This window comes from Rattus norvegicus, chromosome 12, assembly GCF_036323735.1.
Source record: "Rattus norvegicus strain BN/NHsdMcwi chromosome 12, GRCr8, whole genome shotgun sequence".
In the NCBI taxonomy this organism is placed as follows: Eukaryota; Metazoa; Chordata; class Mammalia; order Rodentia; family Muridae; genus Rattus; species Rattus norvegicus.
The window spans coordinates 36,227,833-36,246,261 of NC_086030.1; positions in this window are offsets into that span (position 1 = coordinate 36,227,833).

Below are 18,429 nucleotides of genomic sequence, written 5' to 3' on the forward strand. Positions count from 1 at the left end.
AGAACTAAAGTTACAGACAGTTGTGAGCAGCCATGTGGGTACTGGATCCTCTGCAAGAGCAACAAGGACTCTAAACCACTGAGCCATGTCTCCGGGCCAGGAAGGGTTTTCTTATGCTCTCTCTATCTTATATTTTCTCACATTTAACATGGAGATCAGTTCTGTTTACAGGGCTTTAACATCATTGTCGGTGAGCTGCGTGGCACAGTGGCAGAGGTGCAGTAAGCGTTGTTTTCTTTTTCGTGCTTACAATGATGTGTGGCTGCAATAATAAGGATACTGTTAGGTGGCCCTTCTGAACCTACCTTTAACTCTCTAAGACACTTTTGGTTGATACTCTGTTACTCATTTAAAGAACGTTGCTTTATAGTGTTGCAGAATAGAGGAAAGGAAGCTTTGAGAAGCCTGGCCTTGAAAGGCAATTTTTGTATCAATTCAAACTTCTCCAATAGGCCGTCTCATTGTCGAAAAGGGTGGCTGCTGACTTTCTGGGTACATAGATGCCTCTTGACACAGTACAGTAGTGAAAGAAGCCTTTAGCCACAGCTCTTGGCAGCATACACCAGGTAGAAGCATGACTGGGGGGCATTTAGACCTCTCCTTTCTCTCTCACCGCAAGTCCCAAGTCATCTTTTAATTAAGTTGGAAGATATTGCACGTGTTTGTTTTTAAGACTGCTATGAGCAGAGACCGAACAGCCATCAAGCTGCAGAGTGCACATGAGCCTACTTGCTTTTCCTTTTGAGTACCCAGCTGACCTACACTGCTTGCCTCTTTTCCAGTTGCCAGTAAGCATGGAGAGCAGGGGAGATAGGCATGAGGTCCAGGCTTGCCTGAGGGAAGCCACACAGGTGTTGTCTATGCTGTGGCATCAGAGCCTTAGAGGATGGTAATGGCTGCTTGAGGTCATGAAGGGAGAGGCAGGGGTCCTGGATCAGGGCCTGATGGACCATTCACCCAAACAACACTGGATGGGCCTTCCTGTTGGGGTTTATGTATCATGGCATTGTTTTTTTCCCTACAAGTGAGTGTGGAACAACATTTAACAACATACTCGAATTGCTTTAACCCGCCAGCCTAAGATCTGCACTTGCTGGTTCCACTGGTTGCTGTGAACTATTTGCAGATATTCCAGATGTTGGACCTATCTCTGGGATCAATCCAGTGGTTCTGGTGATGGCAGAAGTGTAGTTTTCCTCATCCAGCTGTATTCCCTTTTTGGTCAGTATCTTTCATTTCTGTTGAATTCCTAGTACATTGGATTTCACACTTAAAAGTCACACACACACGTTTTTTGTAAAGATGCTGGGAAATGTTCTACCCTGTTGGTTTCCAACTAGAAGGATACCTTCCTCCCCTCTCCACTGCATGAAGGCTTCCCTGAACCCACTGTTTTGACTGGCTACTTATTTCCGAATGACTAACAGTCAGTAGTGTGGGAAGAGTATGGAAAAGAAAACTTTTAAGTATAGGGCAGTCCTATGCATCAGGTATGGGCAGCTACCTCAGACCTGGAGAATGGAGCCAGCCTCGTCTCCAGCTGTGGACTCTGAGGGTCCTCACTCTCTACATCCATAGGCGTATATATGTATTCCACCAGATAGGATCCACTGTCAGGGCCCTGCTCCAGATGGGCTCAATTTCTGCTTTCCATCAACAAAAGACAAGCAATCCAGCATCCTTTATGAGGAAAAAGAAGCTTGGAGGGACCATTTGTGCATTTACAGCAACAGTGCTGTGACTCTTGATGAATAGCAAGGAACAGCAAAGAGAGAGAGAGAGAGAGAGAGAGAGAGAGAGAGAGAGAGAGAGAGAGAGAGATGGAGGGAAGGAGAGGAGCAAAGCAAGATGGGAGAGAGAGGGGTGGAAAGAGGGGTATGGAGAGAGGGGTATGGAGACAGGGGGATGGAGAGAGGGTGTGGAGACAGGGGGATGGAGAGAGGAGGATAGAGAGGGGGATGGAAAGAGGGGCTAGAGACAGAGGGATGGAGAGAGAAGGATGGAGAGAAGGGGTGGAGACAGGGGGATGGAGACGGGGTAGAGATAGGGGGATGGAGAAAGAAGGATGGAGAGAGGGAGAGAGACAGGGGATGGAGAGAGGGTGTGGAAACAGGAAAATGGAGAGAAGGGGAAGGAGAGAGGGGGAAGGAGAGAGAGAGGGATAGAGAGAGGGAGATGGGGAGAGGGGCAGAGGAGGGGGGTAAGAAGAGGAACAAATATCTGAAATAAACAATCCTCAAAATTCCCAACAACCTCTAGATGCCCCCACACAGTTGATTAGCAAATATATTTGCTTCTTTTTAGGTGTGGGAAAACAAGCCTTCTGCAAAATTTTTCACATAAAAGTCTACTTAAGGCGTATGTATGTATGTATGTATGTATGTATGTATGTATGGTCGGCAAATGAAAGTTTGGACCTTTGTCACATAACTTTTAAAAGAATGTGCAAATTCTGCACAAATGTGAATGCTTCACTCCTTCTTTAAAAGGGGAACAAGAATACCCTTGGCAGGGAAGAGAGAGGCAAAGATTAAAACAGAGACTGAAGGAACACCCATTCAGAGCCTGCCCCACATGTGGCCCATACATATACAGCCACCCAATTAGACAAGATGGATGAAGCAAAGAAGTGCAGACCGACAGGAGCCGGATGTAGATCGCTCCTGAGAGACACAGCCAGAATACAGCAAACACAGAGGCGAATGCCAGCAGCAAACCACTGAACTGAGTATAGGACCCCCGTTGAAGGAATCAGAGAAAGAACTGGAAGAGCTTGAAGGGGCTCGAGACCCCATATGAACAACAATGCCAAGCAACCAGAGCTTCCAGGGACTAAGCCACTACCTAAAGACTATACATGGACTGACCCTGGACTCTGACCTCATAGGTAGCAATGAATATCCTAGTAAGAGCACCAGTGGAAGGGGAAGCCCTGGGTCCTGCTAAGACTGAACCCCCAGTGAACTAGACTGGTGGGGGAGGGCGGCAATGGGGGGAGGGTTGGGAGGGGAACACCCATAAGGAAGGGGAGGAGGGAGGGGGATGTTTGCCCGGATACCGGGAAAGGGAATAACACTCGAAATGTATATAAGAAATACTCAAGTTAATAAAAAAAGATATATTATTTATATTATTAAAGGTACATTAGTGAGTTCATTAGTAAAAGTGTTACCTTTCAAGTTTTTGTGATCTGCGGAGACTTTCAACTTTTCAATAGTTGTAATTTGTTCTGATTCCCAATATTTTTGTAAAAAACTACTGATGTAGATGGAATCCACTGTTTTCATCTCAAAGGGAATAAAAGATTATGAATTCAAAAAAAAGAATGTGCAAATTCTGCTTTTTAAAAGATTGATTTATTTTTATTTTTTTTTGTATATGAGTGCTTGCCTGCATGTATGTCTGTGTGCATGTGTGCAGTTCCTGTATAGGTCAGGGGAGGGCACTGGATCACCCCAGGACTGGAGCCATAGAGGTGAGGAACCTATTTAAGGGGAAGCTGAAAGGCTTCTCCTCCAGTATAAATAGAAATAAGGGAAGTAATGCAGTCAGGCTTTACTAAGGTCTTTCGTTAAGCAACACGAAGATAGAATGACTTGAAAACTCAGAAACCAGACCCTACTTCAAGTAGCATCCTTGAGAAAGGACTCAAGGAACATGGCTACCAAAAGTGTGCCCCTCTGCAGAGGCTCTGGAGGGAGGGGATGGAGGTCCGCTGAGAGGAGAGCACTTGTGTGCAGCCGTAGATCTGAAGATCTAAACGGAAGCAGGTTTTTCTTGAAGCTCAGGATGTTGGCATGGACTTCTCAGTTCTGAGAAAGGGCCCTCTCTGTGTCTGCATACTACCTTACATATTGTAGCTCGTATGTGAAATGCCCTCTCAGGCTCATGTGTTGCACCTTTGGTCCTCCGCTGGCTGTACTGCTGTAGGGGACTATGGAAAGGTTAGGACTTGGGATACAGACAAAGAACACATAGTCATAGGTCATACACTTGAACTTCATATCCTGGCCTTAGTTCTAGCCCCACTCTGATGGCTGGTCCTCTGAGACGTAAACAAGCCATACTGAAAAGCCCCTGACTTCTATAAACAATGCCACTTCCACCATGCCTTCCCTCTGTATAATAGACTGTAGCCCCTGAGACGGCGCACCCACAGATAAAAACCAACTTCTCTTAATTTGTTTCTTGTCAAGGATTTAGTCACAGAGATGAGAGCCACTGCAGTGCCTTATGGTGCAGCTGCCACTTTAGCCCAGTGGACAAGACCTCTGCTTCCTCTTTGTTCTCTCAGTCTTACATCCCGAAGCCCAAAGCTCGAAGCCCGTGGTGCTGTGTGCACTCCAGGGGCGGGGTTTCAGGTACGTGATGTTAAGTGTGTATGGGGGAAGAGTTAGAAGGATACGTAGGGTTGAACTCAATTCTCAGTGGAGTTACACTGGCCATATTGGTGTAGAAAGGGTTTCCTGGACTATCCCTGCCCTACTGTGTTAACTGAGCCAAAGGTTTAGGATTAGGGTGTTTCTTCTTTTTTTCTTTTTTTTTTTTCGGGGCTGGGGACCGAACCCAGGACCTTGCGCTTCCTAGGCAAGCGCTCTACCACTGAGCCAAATCCCCAACCCCAGGGTGTTTCTTAATATGAACTTGTCCTGCAATTGAGTTGTGCAGGAGAAACAAAAAACAAAAAAACAAAAAAAACAAAAAAGGAAAGAAAAAAGAAAAGGGCTTGAAATGAGAGAAAAATTCTTCTATGTGGATATTCTCCCAGCTATCAGAGATGGAAATATAAATAAAGGAGTTAGGGAGATGGGTTGGCAAGTGAGGCACTTGTTGCCAAGTCTGACCCTGAGAGCCACATGGGTGAATGGAGAAAGCAGAATACCACAGACACATATAGCAAGAAGGAGAAGAAGAAGAAGAAGAAGAAGAAGAGGAGGAAGAGGAGGAAGAGGAGGAAGAGGAGGAAGAGGATGAAGAGGAGGAAGAGGAGGAAGAGGAGGAAGAGGAGGAAGAGGAGGAAGAGGAGGAGGAGGAGGAGGGAAGAGGAGGGGGGAGGAGGAGGGGAAGGAAGAGGGGGGAGGGGGAGGGGGAGGGGGAGGAGAAGAAGAAGAATACAGTGTATATGGATAAATGTATATAAATAAATAAATAAATAAAATGTATATATTACATACATGCATACATACATACGATTGGTTTGAGCACTGGTTTAGCATATACTGGCTCAGTCCTCAGCATCATACACATCAATGAATAAACAAACAATATAAATTAGTGGAAGGATGGGTTATTGTCAAATCACAATCAAAACAGAGTTTTGAGCTGAATGATCGTCTGCATTTTCCCACAGCCCTACCTGTCAAAGCTCTTGCTCATAGCATGAATATATTTGGAGATGGACCCTCAGAGGAAAAAAACTAACAGACACACAGAGAAGGAGAGCACATATCCCCGTGCATGTGTGTGTGCACATATGAAGCATATTTTCTTTGATAAGAATAGTGTGACTTTTCTTCATGTACAGAATTTGTAAAACACGACAGCAATGTATTTCATCCTTGAACAAATAATCTATACTATACTAAACTATGGCATTCTATATCCCTGTGGAAACTTACGGTAAAACTAGGCTTAGTGGCCACACTCTGATGCCAGGGCTGGGGAGGTGGGGATAGAAGCAAGCTTGCAGGTCTCAGCCAGCCAGCCCAACCTGACTGGTGAGTCCCAAGCCAGTGAGACACACTGTCTCAAAAACAAGGCGGATGAAGGGTGGGGGGCAGGCTGAAGACATGGCCTAAGGCTAGAGTTTGGTTCCCTGCACCAACTGTACCAATGTAGAAGCTCAGAACTGTCTCTAACTCCTGATCCAGGGGATCTGATGCCCTCTTCATGGCACTCACAAGCACATAATCATGCATGTATACATATTAAAATAAATGAATAAACTTTTTCGAAAAACAAAGGAATGATTTGGAGGTCTCCTGAGGGGCTACAGTCAAGGTTAATTTCTGACCTTCAAATATCCACACATAGGAGCACATTTTTTATTGGATATTTTTTATTTACGTTTCAAATGCTGTTCCCTTCCCCAGTTTCCTGTCCACAAACCCCCTATCCCATCCCTCCTCCCCCTGCTTCTATGAGGATGTTCCCCCACTCACCTCTTCCCACCTCCCCACCTGACATTCCCCTACCGGGGCATCAAGCCTTGGCAGGACCAAGAGCTTCTTCCATTGATGCCCCAAAAGGCCATCTCTGCTACATATGCAGCTGGAGCCATGGATCTGTCTGTGTGTACTCTTTGGATGGTGGTTTAGTCCCTAGGAGCTCTGTTTGGTTGATATTGTTGTTCTTATAGGGTTGCCAACCCCTTTAGTTCCTTCAGTCCTTTCTCTAACTACTCCAATAGGGACCCCATTCTCAGTTCAGTGGTTGGCTGCGAGCATTCGCCTCTGTATTTGTCATGCTCCGGCAGAGCCTCTCAGGAGACAACTATATCAGACTATAGGAGCACATTATTTTTATTTAAGACCTTTATTAACAGGTGCTCAGCCTAGGAGCACATTTTTATATGCATGTGCATACACACACACACACACACACACACACACACACACATTCACCTGAGGCACCAGCAATACATTAATTATGCACATGCACATACAAAAGCAGTCACAAAGTGTCACGTTGTCATTGCCCTCTCTTGTGACTGATCCCTAACAAGTCCAGGAACAAAGAGATCACCAACATCAACATGGTCACTCATATCCCCGTATTTCATTTGCTAGGTAAGCGGGGCCTCTGTTCTCACCAAACCTGATCTGAAAATTCAACACTGCTTATACATCAGTATTAAGAAGTGCACGAGCGGGCTGGAGAGATGGCTCAGCGGTTAAGAGTGACGACTGCTCTTCCAGAGGTCCTGAGTTCAATTCCCAGCAACCACATGGTGGCTCACAACTATCTGTAAAGAGATCCGATGCCCTCTTCTGGTGTGTCTGAAGACAGCTACAGTGTACTCATATATAATAAATAAATAAATCTTTAAAAAAAATAAAAAGAAGTGCACGAGCACAATTTAAGCTTTTGTCAAGCCTGGCTACATTTTCACAGTAACAGTTTCAAATCAAGAATTGGCTGTCTTCCGGCTGTAACCTCTTTCAAGTTTGACTAGTATTAAGAGTCTCGAGGACAATCTTTAAAAATCGTTTTTATTCTTTTGTACTTGTTTATATCTTTTTAAAAAGGAAAATCAAACACCCACCATTGCACCCACTTTGCTTACTGACCAGGCCACTTAATTATCAGAAGCATTGACAGCAAGGCTCCCTCTTTTTAGAACAGAGGCAGACACCTTTGTGAAGCCAGCATGCCTTTGAAAAGCCTTCCACTGGGGCATTAATTGCTATTCAGAGCTAAATCCTGAATGCCTGGAGACTTTTGTCTTCCTGGAGACTTGCCTGTCATCATGACTAGATTATCTGGCTATTCAACTGAGTTCTCTCCAGCAGGCCTACCCTCTACACCATGCTGGAAACCTGAGAGATAAGAAGACGGGGCAGTTCTGTAAGTATAAATAGGCAAGAGCAGATGGCAGCCTCCCTCCTGACAGGCCCGCATGGTGCTCAGTTAATCTGCAAACAGGCCCTGGTGCCCCTCTTTGCTGGACGCTGCAGTAGTGTTAGGTGCATCTGGGACAAGAGGGCTTTTAGAGTGAAGATATTCAGTTTACCTTAAGTTGGGTTCTGCTATTTGTTTTTTTCATTTCTAACAGTTTTAAATCAAAAGGTTGTTTCATTTTTATTTGTGTATGTGTGTGTGTGTGTGTGTGTGTGTGTGTGTGTGTACGCGTGTGCGCGCGCGAGCCAGAGAGAGGAAAGAGAAAGAAAGAGACAGACAGTGACAGATGCCAAGACAGAAAGAGGCAGACAGACAGACAGACACAGAGAGAGAGAGAGAGAGAGGCAGAGACAGAGAGACAGGAAGACAGAGAGACAGAGACAGACAGACACACACAGACAGAGACAGACAGACAGAGAGACAGTGACAGAGGCAGAGACAGACAGATACACAGAGAGAGAGAGAGAGAGAGGCAGAGACAGACAGAGAGACAGGAAGACAGAGAGACAGAGACAGACAGACACACACACAGACAGACAGAGAGACAGTGACAGAGGCAGAGACAGACAGACAGACAGACACACACACACAGAGGCAGAGACAGACAGAGAGACAGGAAGACAGAGAGACTGAGACAGACAGACACACACACACACAGAGAGACAGACAGGGATCCATCTCTAGCTTCCTGGTTTCTACCCTTACTCCTCCCACATAAATGCACATAACAAAAATCAGAAGCTATAACCTGTACCACGAGAAAGCCTATCTGAGAGAAAACACTGCCTTTCCTGCTTTGTCTCAGGTGAAGTCAGATTAGCAAAGTACGAATTATAAGCAGTCTGGATGGGAAGGGGAAACACATCCAAGAGGGTTCTGCTTGAGTGTGGTTTCTCTTTTTCTCTTTCTGTCTTCACTAACTGCTAAATGGTGTTTGATAGACTCAAAGAGAACAGAGGCCAAAATACTGCCTGCATTGTTCTGGATGCCTCGGCTCAGTTAGTATCTTAGTCAGGGTTTGTATTCCTGTACAAAACAGCATGACCAAGGAGGGAGTTGAGGAGGAAAGGGTTTATTCAGCTTACACTTCCACATTGCTGTTCATCACCAAAGGAAGTTAGGACAGGAACTCACGCAGGGCAGCAACTTGGAGGCAGGAGCTGGTACAGAGGCCACAGAGGGGTGCCCATGGCTTGCTCGGTTTGTTTCTCATAGAACCCAGGACTACCAGCCTATGGATGGCACCACCCACAGTGGACTCGGCCCTCCCCCCTTGATCACTAATTGAGAAAATGCCTTACAGCTGGATCTCATGGAGGACTTTCCTCAAGAGAGGCTCCTTTCTCTGGGCTATCTCCAGCTTATGTCAAGTTGACACACAAGACCAGCCAGTACTGAAAGGTAGGATAAACTTCCAACCAGCAAAGCCCCTTCAGCCAAGGAACATCAGTCATTCCTTTGGCAGAGGCAGGCTTTGGAGGCTAGTGGTTCTGTGATGTTCGAGATGCCTCATGGGAGTCAACGTCCCATCTTTCTTCCTCATCCCTCCTCATCCTGTGTGGACTTCTCCTCTTGGCTGTCATCTCTTGATCACAAGACAGGTGGACCAGCTCTCGGTATCACATCTGTGTCCTAATCAGGAAGAAAGAAGAGGGCTCCTCCAGCAGATACTCACCTACGAAGGACAAGAAGGGGATGCAGGTGGCCAGTCAGAATCTATGGAAGGTGACTACAGACATAGTCCAGTGAAACGTTACCTTAGTAACAGGAGGTGTTGTGCCCTATGGCTCTTCAATGTCATTCCCTAAAACGCTAGGACCTCCTATGATTCTCCCTTCCTCGCTCCCTGTCGTTCTATTTCCTGAGCCTGCTTACCCTGTCAGCAGCCAGCGTGTTCCAGCAGCTGACTCTCCTCCTCCACTCGCACACACCCACTCTTGATTTTCATCTGCTGTCTATGCACTGGTGACTCTTGAGTCTATGCCCCCATTCTAACACTTGTCTGCAGGCTAGCAGCAGGCCTCCAACCAGAGTAGACCCAGAATCTTAAACAAGGCCATCAGTAAGTAGCACTTTCAAGGAACCAGTTAATTTTGAGACAGAGTCTCGCTATGTGGTATGGTTTGGACTGACCTCGAACTCGGGGTCCTCCTGCCTCAAAGACTAATTGCTGGGTTCTAGGCACGCACCTCCAGACCTGGCACAAGCAGGAATATCTGGCATCATACAGACAAGTATTGCCTTGAAAGAAGTGGTGTTTGTAGAAAGAAACCTAAAAAAAAATAAGAGAAAACAAATAAAGGTCATGTGGAAGATTAAGAGATGGGACCGGGAGGAAGAAATGGAGGGATAGGGGAGGGGTGTAGAGAGAAGGAAGAAAGGAAGGGAGAGAAGAAGGGAGGAAGTGAGGAAAGCATGGAGGGAAGGAGGAAGGGAGGTTCACTGGACTCACTATCTAAAAAAGTAACCTGAGCACTGCAGTATCCCATTGGGTCTGTGGCCTCGGGTCTCCAGCTCTTACTCAGTAGAAAGAATGAGACTAATGAGTGAAAGACTCCAGGACCAGGGTGAAAGCTGAGTCTAAAGGTGTACAGGTGACTTTTCTGGTTATTCTGTGACAAAATACCCGATATATGCAAATTGCATGGAAGATGTGGTTCTTGGTTTAAGAAAAGATGTGATCTGTCTTGGCCAGAAGACTCTGACAGCTGGTCTGTGGCACATGTAGTCAAGAAACAGAGGCAAATGCTGATGTATCTCTCTCCCTCTCCCTCTCCCTCTCCCCCTCCCCCTCCCCCTCCCTCTCCCTCTCCCCTTCCCCCTCCCTCTCCCTCTCCCCCTCCCTCTCCCCCTCCCCCTCCCTCTCCCTCTCCCCCTCCCTCTCCCTCTCCCCCTCCTCCTCCCCCTCCCTCTCCCTTTCCCCCTCTCCCACTTCCTTTTCCTTTTCCTCTCCCTCTCCCTCTCTTCCTTTCCCTCTCTCCCTCTCCCTCTCCTCTCCTCTCCCTCTCCCTCTCCCTCTCCCTTTCCCCCTCCCTCTCCCTTTCCCCCTCTCCCCCTCTCCCACTTCCTTTTCCTTTTCCTCTCCCTCTCCCTCTCTTCCTTTCCCTCTTTCCCTCTCCCTCTTCCTTTTCCTCTCTCTCCCTTTTTCTCCCTCTCCCTCTGTCTCCCTCTTCATCTTCCCCTCTCTCTCCCCCTCTCCCTCTCTTTCCACCTTCCTCCCCCTCCCCCTCTCTCTTTCTTTCCTTTCCTGCCTCCCTCCCTCTCCCCCTCCCTCCCTCCCCCTCTCCCTCCCTCTCCCCCTCCTTCCTCTCTCCCTCTCTGCCTCTTTTTCCCTCCCTCCCTCCCCCCCTCTCCTTTCTAGAAAGGAGATTCAAGAGTGTGTCTCCTAGGTAATTCTAAATCCCATGAAGTTGACAAGATTTGCAGATGATGCCAGAAACAAAGACCGTTAGTTAAACAAATAACACAAATTTCATAGTAATAGATTATTGTAATACATTTAATTTATGACAGGTACTGATTTAATTACATTAAGGGGTAAAATTTGATTAGTAAGGGAGACTGAAATAGGTATTTAATTTAAATAAATGTGTATTTGTATGTGCATGCACCAATGGGGAATTTCTCTATTAATTAAATTTCTGCATGTGTGTTAGGAAATGAACATCGGTCATATAATTTTTGATAAACTGAAAAATAAGTACAGTAATCTATTTTACAGTCATCAAGTTATATGCATTCTACCTGATATTTAGGGTCTATCACATAAGTAGAAAAGAAATGCGATTTAAGTGTCTTTTAATTTATCTAAGGAAATTTAATTAATTTGCTACCAAATGCTCAATGGCTGGACATTTTTCCAGCCTCTGTGCAAATGTAGATTAAACTATACACATTCTGCTGTGGGCATTTCTCCTTCCCTACTCCTGAAATCTTTGGAAAAATATCACTAATTTAAGCCACCATATGGCTATATGTCTGTGTGTGAAAATTAGAGTTAATTATGAAGTATTTTCCCCCAGAGAGCTTGGATTAATAGAAACTCGGTTTGAACAGAATCCACTATGGACAGGGAACATTCATTTGATCTGACAGTACACAGGGACCAGGCTGTGTTCAGCAGAGCAGTCAGCAGATTGAGCACTGAGGCAGGAAGGTGAGTACCAAGGGCCATCATTGGGTGGCACTGGCCCGGAAGACTGCAAACTGAAGCAGGGTGTGCAGACTCACAGCAGAATGCTCTCCTGGCATCTCAGAGAGCTGAGGCATATTGACCTTTCATAGAACAAAGTGAGTCGCCATGGACCAGTCACAGCTAAACTTGTTCCTCCAGAAGAGAAGGGCCCTTACAGAAGCTCCCAAGTTTTCATCCAGTGTCTTAGCTGTGTCCCCCAATAAAATCAGGGACGACAAAGATTTAAAAAAAATCTAGCAAAGCCATGCAAATGAAAGCACCCACCTCTTATATTTTTACTGGAAGTGACTCACTGCTGGTGCAGCACAGACCTCCTGGGCTGGCCAGTTTGACACCTCCCTCCTGTGTGCACGGTGATACTAAGAAAGAAAGCTATGGAGCTCTCGTTCCTGGGAACGGTAGACACCAAGGTGGAAGGGTAATGGTTGGTGAGAGATTCACTACCATGATGGAGCCCTCATCTCTAAGTAATAATAATTAGCAAAATTCTTAATCCTAAGACTCACACCTCCGCTTTCTGTGGTTCCTCATCCAAAACCAATTCGTGTGCAGGGCAACCTGGTCACACGATGAATGAATTCGAAGAGTGCATTCGCTTTTCTTTGATATCTAACGTTTCATGTTAATAGTTATATCCCTGTGACTCTGCCTCTTTGGTATATGTATGAAGAAGCACGGTAGCTATGAATTGTGTATGATTGGAAAGTGATACAAAAACCATCTTAATCCATCTGTTTTCCAAGGTAAGAGATTCCCTGCATTAAATAATTCTTTGTGACATGGAGTTTTTTTTTTTCCTCACTGGGAAATAAGAAAATGCAGTAGGTTAAGAAGGCTGCCTATATATTTAACACTCCCAGGAGCTGGCGTTACTTGACTCCCTAAATAAATTTGATAGTGAAGGTGTCTCATGAAATACAACCTATGATAAAAACAAAGTCTGTCTTCCCCTCCCGTTTGGTTTAATAAAATCCACACACCACTGCTTTGGTGTAAAGATTTTTATGGTGGGTGGTTTTTGTTTTTTGTTTTTTGTTTTTTTCTTTTAGGTTTGGTTCAAAATACAAGGTGACAGACATACACAAACTTTACAGTTGCTTTCTGTAGTAGGCTCACCCAAATCGGGAACAAAAGGGCAGTGGTTATCAAGGAAGGGCAGAGAGTGCAAGGCAGACATTTCTAAAGGAAGCAAGGATCAGACAGCTGTGCTACCAGCAAGACTGAGCATAGCATTTTTCCCCTTCTCAGTCCCAAGGCTCATCACCCTGCTAACACCCCTACTGAGCTCTGGAACTCAGGTGGCAACAGGGGTCATCAGCCAGGGCTTCACACCGGAGGACTCTACCAGCCTGTGGAAACAAAAGGTGTCAAGTACACACACTCCTTTCATGGGGTCCTGGAGTTTACACACATAAAGGCCAGACCAAAATTCCAAACACACAGGCTCCTGACTGTCACACTCGTACGCTGTGATCCAGAGCCCCGGCAAACCATGCCCACTTGGGAACAGGCCTTCTAACTATAAGACATTATAAGAGTCCACATTTTCTTATGAAGATATTCAGTTTTTTTCCCACTCAGGCAACTGCAGACTAGAAAATTTACGATGAACCAAGAGAACAGGATCACAGGTTAATTTTAGTTGTTGATCACTATTTCAGGTTTTTTGTTTGTCTGTTACCTTTGCACGGTACCACAGAAGAAGACGATATTTATGTAAGACCTGGGATTGGGAAAGGTGGAATTTATAGTGTCAGTGGAGGGTAAAAAGAATGGGGGAGGAATATCATAATCTTATTCTAGGAAATTCTGTGGTTCGACATGGGCATTACAAACGGGAATCTAAAGGTAACAAGCCAGTAAGCAGCATTCCTCCACAACCTCTGCCTCGGTTCCTGCCTCAAGTTCCTGCCTCAGTTTCCTTCAGTGATGATCTATGAGCCATCTGCCAGATAAACCCTCTCTTCCCCAACCAAGTTTTGATCAGTGCAGCAGAGCAACAAACCAAAGTTTCTCTGGTCCACAATATATGTCTTTCCCCCAGTAAAACGTATGTGTGTAAGTGAGTGTTTTACCTGCATGTATGCATGTACACCATGTGTGTAAAGTCCATGGAATGGGCATAAAAGGGTTCCTTTCCCCCAGAACTGAAGTTACAAATGGTTTCAGCCATTGTGTGGATGCTAGGAATCAAACCTAGCTCTTCTGAAAGAGCAGCCATGTTTTCTTAATAGTGCCTCACCCAGCCCCCACAACCCATTTCTGTTCATGTGTTTTCTCCTGTTCCTGTGACCTGGTTTGTGTATATGTGGTATGCATGTGTGTAGAGAGAATTTTGGTTTCTTAAAAAAAAAGCACAGAAATAGTATGGAGATATGTTCTTGTTTTAATCCCACGTGTGGGGATATGAGGCTGCTTCACAGCAGGTGACTGTGATTTGCCTCATGCTCTGACAGGGGCACGGTTTTGCCAGCTGCAGATAGTTTCTGCAAGTGTGTGATGTTTGGAATTCTGGGGGCTTTTCAATGGATATGTAAATGCTAGAGCCCTGATTCGGTAGATGGTTGGCCAGTTGGTGATTGGACACTGTTGGTTGAGGTTTTTCAAGTGGTCCTGTGTGGAGAGATGAGAAAGAAAAAATTACATATTCTGACAGTGAAGATCAAACTTGCCCCAAGGAACTCAATGCCCCTAATCTGCAGGAAGTAGCCTAATGATAACATCACCTCTCTCTGCCTTATCCTTCTTTCTCTCCTACCTAGTGTTAGGGGGCTGAAAGGAGGAAGAAATGGAGTGGAGAAGGATGAAAGAAAGAAGAATTCACAGAGTAGCAAATGCTGGTGACACATGTGTTATCACTTAATCTTTACATTTAAGTAAAATGCTAGAAAGAAAAATATAAACGCCCCCATGTAGAAAGTAACAGTTGTAACTCTATGACCATGAACATAGTTACATTCCTTGGTAAAAGCAGAATGTGCCTACAGGGTACTCCTAACACACAGATGGGCACTCAGACACAGATCCACCTAATTGTACAGGTTTACAATGCATCTCTCATGATAGCACGCAAGCTGTTTAGTGCCATATTTCATGCAGGCATTCCCATGGCTTTGCTACATTCCTGATCCCTGGGGAATGCTGGCTGAGGGGTTTCTAATCTGTCGACATCCACCAGGTAGCACTTTCTATATGAAAACACACCAGCATAAACACGTCCACATACATACTCATGCAGAAGACCAATAAAGCAAAATAAAAACCTTATGCAGATCTTCAATCAGACCAACTGAAAGGCTGTCTGGGGGGACCCATCTCAGCAGCTACCAAGTTCCTTCAGTGACACTTGGCCCTGTCCAAGTGAGAGTCCCTGACCACTTCACCTACCATTTTAATTTGCTTTCAATTTTAAACACTTGGATGAGTTCTCCGTAGGGGCAAATAGAAGCCTACCAGCTAGATTAGTTCTATACCCACGCACCTCCACATCCAAGTAGCCCCTCTTCCGTTAAGAAAAAAGCTGATTGTGAGAATCAGAAATGCTGCCGTGACTCTCTGGGTTCTCTCTTGCCCTGAAATTCAACTACCAGTGTAGTGGGACACACTTCATAACTAAAATTACATAATTAAAACCAGTTGAAAACTTATGAGGTTAAGGGGATCAGGAACACTTAGAAAAAATGAAATTTTTAATTTAATTTTTTTTTTACCTGTGCATGTCCATGTGAGTGCTGGTGTCTTCAGAGGCCACAAGAGGGGGTTGGAATCTACAGAAATAGAGTTACAGGCAGTTGTGACCTGCAGATGTGGGAGCTGGGATCCAAACTCAAGTGCTCTGGAAGAGCGGCAAGAATTCTGGCATGCCGAGCCATCTCTCCAAACCTAGGAAAGTGACCTTCTAATAAGGACTTTTCATAGTGAATTCTTCATCATCTTCCTAAAGGGTCCCCGTGGGAGCACACACCTTGAAGATGTGGATCTTTCTGCTGATGATAAGGGTGAGTGTGAGTTGCCCATTGATAGGTTGCCCATGCCAGCTGGACGATGACCTCATACCCAGGAGCATATGGGAAGCAAAACTTGGGCTCATGGGTTGAATAAAATAAGACATAGATTTGGGAGTTAGAAATGTCAGGGGGGGCTGGGGATTTAGCTCAGTGGTAGAGCGCTTACCTAGGAAGCTCAAGGCCCTGGGTTCGGTCCCCAGCTCCGAAAAAAAGAACCAAAAAAAAAAAAAAAAGAAATAAATGTCGGGGGGACACCCTGGGATGAGTTAGAGGGGGTAGATATAATCACATTACATTATAGACATGCATGGACTTTTCAAAAAAAATTAGAAATCTTATTTTTAGAAAGAGAGTGAGTGGAAGTATGTATATGCTCTTAGTATAGATAGTACAAGAAGACACACTCCACTCTCGGGGCCACGATTCCCTTCAGAACATAGGCCTTCAGCAGAGTGATGAAGCCAAGAGCTTTAGAGAACAGATGGTCACAACTTGAAAGACATTAAAAAAAAAAAAAAACTCTAAGAATCCTTCATGTTTCTTAAGGGTCGTGTGAAACAAGCTTCCATACAATTCATTTATTCTATTGAATTCTCAAAGTCCAGTGGGAAAGATGTGGACTGGAAATGTCAGAGGTGGAAAAAAAAATCCAGGGTTCTAAGATGCTGCCTTGTCCAAAATTTCATTAGTTGAAGTGGGAAAGTGGGAATTGAACCAGAGGTTCACAGCTGACACTGTCCTTTTGACCTTAGTGCTGTGATGCACAACCAGAGCTTGAGGGTATCTGCATCCTCTGCCCTTCACTAAACATCAGCTGGAGTCTCTCAAAGTCTGTCACTGAGCCAGAGCCAACCCCACCAACATATGGTTTGGTTCCTTTCCAGACAACTGTGGGTTCAACTGGAATTTTAAATGCAGTGACCAGTGGGCTGTCGAGAGAGCTTGGACCACCCAAGACCCACACAAAAATGTTGGTCATGATGGTAGGCACCAGTAAGCCCAGTTGGGTGCAGAGACAGGCAGAGCCCCAAGGCTGATGCTTGGGGCCCACTCCAGCTGAAAAGGCAAGTTCTAAGTTCAGAGAGAGCCTGTCTCAAAAAAATAAGAAAGTTACAGAGGACAGTATAGAAGCTGACTTCTGACCTTCACATAATCACCCCAACACACATAAAAACATAGAGAGTCATGTAGGCATACTTTTTGACTATTTTATTGGGTTCTTATACCTACCACCCTTTTCCACCCCAATCCCTTCCAACCCCATAACACTAGATAGGCTAAAAAAGAAGGTTAGAGGAGAAAGTGGGCATAGATCTCTTCAGACTACTTCTTGCTGATAGGAGCATTGAGTTCCTTGCAAGTCCAATCTCCATTATCAGGATATCCATTTTCGTCTTCTCATCTCTTTGCTCAGGGCTACTTGACAAGCTACAGCAACAGGAACCAGCCATAGCTGGGAAGCAGCAACAGCAGCAGCAGCAGGGGGAGAAGCAACAACAGCAGGGGAGCAGCAGGAGGAGGAGAAGCAGCAGCAGGGGGAGCAGCAACCTCCACAGCCTCTTGGGGCTCTGGCACTCTTTACCCTTTCAAGAATCCTAGGAATTTTAAACATAAACTATCTGCAGCTGACAGAACCACGCCCCTGCCAGAGCATGAGACAAATCATAGTCAGCTGCTGTGAACAATCTGAAACAACCCCATATCATTCCGCGTCTGGGATTAAAAACGTATTCCTGTAATATACCTGGTTTTTTTTTTTTTTAAGAAACCGAAATTTTCACACAGCTCAGTTTACTTAAGCGAGCTTGCACTTCCACATGGCTCCAATAGGATCGTCTTGGTTGCAAATTGGCAAGGCGTTACAGAAAGCAACTATGTAACTTTGTCAGAGTCTCTCTCTCTAGTCTCCATCTCCCATGAGCTTATCTAGACTCAAAGTCAGTAACTGTTGAACACCTTGACACAAGAAACTGTGCAAATACAAACGAACAAATACATGTGTTTCCATGCCCAGCTTCGGGTGGTAAGAAATCAGTACTCACAGCTGAGATGACAACACGGGAGACGTGAATTAGAAAACTGGGCACCCTAGGCTGCATGGCAGAGAAGTCAGTTAAAGTGTAGCACACTCTGCAGACGTGAAGCTTGAGAGTGTAGAATGAATGTGTAGCCATTTGACCACTGTTACAGGTGGGGTTTCCTACCACTGGACAGACTTGTTTTCTAGGTCATTTCACGGTAACTTCATTTGTAGTCATTGCTCTGAACATTCCCAGGGCAGCACTGCTAGATTTAGACGACGAGGAATAATAAGCCTTTTGACGCATGTTCTTAATAAAAGCAGCTTTGACAATGACTTCCCCAAAGAGAAAATTATCTCTAGGTGCAGGCTGTCTCCACTACCCGAGGACAGCCATGGGTAACCAGAGTGTAGGAGGGATAGCCCCCAAGGCGGCTCATTCCTCACGCCTGCCTCTAGTTAACAGAGCTAGAAGATGCTCCTCAAACCGATTTAGAATTCTGAGAGTTTTAATAAGACACAAGTCTTGGTTCGGCCATAAATTCTACACACCTTGCTGCATATCTACTGTGTACTGTTACTGTGAA